Genomic DNA, 2770 nt, shown 5'->3' on the forward strand with positions numbered 1-2770 from the left:
AAAAAAATGGGAACTACAAACCTGCAGCCTGCAAAAAGCAGACCCCCAACAGTAAGTTAAGCAAAATGAAAAGACACAGAAATATGCAGCAGATGAAGGAGCAAAGCAAAAAACCCACCAGACCAAACAAATGAAGAGGAAATAGGCAGTCTACCTGAAAAAGAATTCAGAGTAGTGACAGTAAGGATGATCCAAAATCTTGTAAGGAGAATGGAGAAAATACAAGAAATGTTTAACAAAGACCTAGAAGAACGAAAGAGCAAAGAAACAATGATGATCAACACAATAAATGAAATAAAATTCTCTAGAGGGAATCAATAGCAGAATAACTGAGGCAGAAGAACGGATAAGTGACCTGAAGATAAAATAGTAGAAATAACTACCACAGAGCAGAATAAATAAAAAAGAATGAAAAGAATTGAGGACAGTCCCAGAGACCTCTGGACAACATTAAACGCACCAGCACTCGAAATATAGGAGAAGACGAGAAAAAGAAAGGGACTGAGAAAATATTTGAAGAGATTATAGTTGAAAACCTCCCTAATATGGGAAAGGAAATAGTCAATCAAGTCGGGGAAGCACAGAAAGTCCAATACAGGCTAAATCCAAGGAGAAACACACCAAGACACATATTAATTGAACTATCAAAAATTAAACACAAAGAAAAAATATTAAAAGCAGCAAGGGGAAAACAAAAAATAACATACAAGGGAATCTCCAAAAGGTTAACAGCTGATCTTTCAGCAGAAACTCTGCAAGCCAGAAGGGAGTGGCAGGACACATTTAAAGTGATGAAAGGGAAAAAACTACAACCAAGATTGCTCTACCCAGCAAGGATCTCATTCAGATTCGACGGAGAAATTAAAACAGTTACAGACAAGGAAAACCTAATAGAATTCAGCACCACCAAACCATCTATACAACAAATGCTGAAGGAACTTCTCTAGGCAGGAAACACAAGAGAAGGAAAAGACCTAAAATAACAAATCCAAAACAAGAAAATGGTAATAGGAACATACATATTGATAATTACCTTAAATGTAAATGGATTAAATGCTCCCACCAGAAGACATAGACTGACTGAAAGGATACAAAACAAGACCCATATATATGCTGTCTACAAGAGACCTACTTCAGACCTAGGGACACATACAGACTGAAAATGAGGGGATGGAAAAAGATATTCCATGCAAATGGAAATCAAAATGAAGCTGGAGTAACAATTCTCATATCAGACAAAATAAACTTTAAAATAAAGATTATTACAAGAGACAGAGAAGGACAGTACATAATGATGAAAGGATCAATCCAAGACGAGATATAACAATTATAAATATTTATGCACCCAACATAGGAGCACCACAATACATAAGGCAAATACTAGCAGCCATAAAAGGGGAAATTGACAGTAACACAATCATAGCAGGGGACTTTCACCACAATATAAGGCAAATACTAGCAGCCATAAAAGGGGAAATTGACAGTAACACAATCATAGCAGGGGACTTTAACACTCCACCTTGGCCAATGGACAGATCATCCAAAATGAAAATAAATAAGGAAACACAGCTTTAAATGATACATTAAACAATATGGACTTAATTGATATTTATAGGACATTCCATCCAAAAACAACAGAATACACTTCCTTCTCAAGTGCTCATGGAACATTTTCCAGGATACATCATATCTTGGGTCACAAACCAAGCCTCAGTAAATTTAAGAAAATTGAAATCTTATCAAGTATTTTTTCCAGCCACAATGCTAAGAGACTATATATCTGTGACATGAAAAAATCTGTGAAGAATAAAAAAACATGATGCCTAAAAAATACACTAATTAATAACAAGAGATCACTGAGGAAATGAGAGGAAATCAAAAAATACCTAGAAAGAAATGACAATGAAAACACGACGACTCAAAACCTATGGGATGCAGCATAAGCAGTTCTAAGAGGGAAGTTTATAGCAATAGAATCCTACCTCAAGAAACAAGAAACATCTCAAATAAACAACCTAACATTATACCTAAAGCATTAGAGAAAGAAGAACAAACAAACCCCAAATTTAGCAGAAGGAAAGAAACCATAAAGATCAGATCAGAAATAAAAAGAAATAAAAGGAAACAATAGCAAAGATCAATAAAACTAAAAGCTGATTCTTTGAGAAGACAAACAAAATTGATAAACCATTAACCAGACTCATCAAGGCAAAAAAGGAGAAGACTCAACTCAATAGAATTAGAAATGAAAAAGGAGAAGTAACAACTGACACTGCAGAAATACAAGAGATCATAAGAGATTACTACAAGCAACTCTATGCCAATAAAATGGACCACCTGGAAGAAATGGACAACTTCTTAGAAAAGCACAACCTTCCAAGACTGAACCAGGAGGAAATAGAAAATAAAAATAGAACAATCACAAGCTTGAAATGGAGACTGTTATTAAAAATCTTCCAACAAACAAAAGCCCAGGACAAGATGGCTTCACAGGCAAATTCTATCAAACATTTAGAGAAGAGCCAACACCTATCCTTCTCAAACTCTTCCAATATATAGCATGGGAGGAACACTCCCAAACCCATTCTATGAGGCCATCACCACCCTGATACCAAAACCAGACAAAGATGACACAAAGAAAGAAAATTGCAGGCCAATATCACTGATGAACATAGATGCAAAAATCCTCAACAAAATACTGGCAAACAGAATCCAACAGCACATTAAAAGGATCATACACCATGATCAAGAGGGGTTTATCCCAGGAATG

The sequence above is a fragment of the Lipotes vexillifer genome, unplaced genomic scaffold (assembly GCF_000442215.2).
Source record: "Lipotes vexillifer unplaced genomic scaffold, Lipotes_vexillifer_v1.1 scaffold215, whole genome shotgun sequence".
Lineage (NCBI taxonomy): Eukaryota > Metazoa > Chordata > Mammalia > Artiodactyla > Lipotidae > Lipotes > Lipotes vexillifer.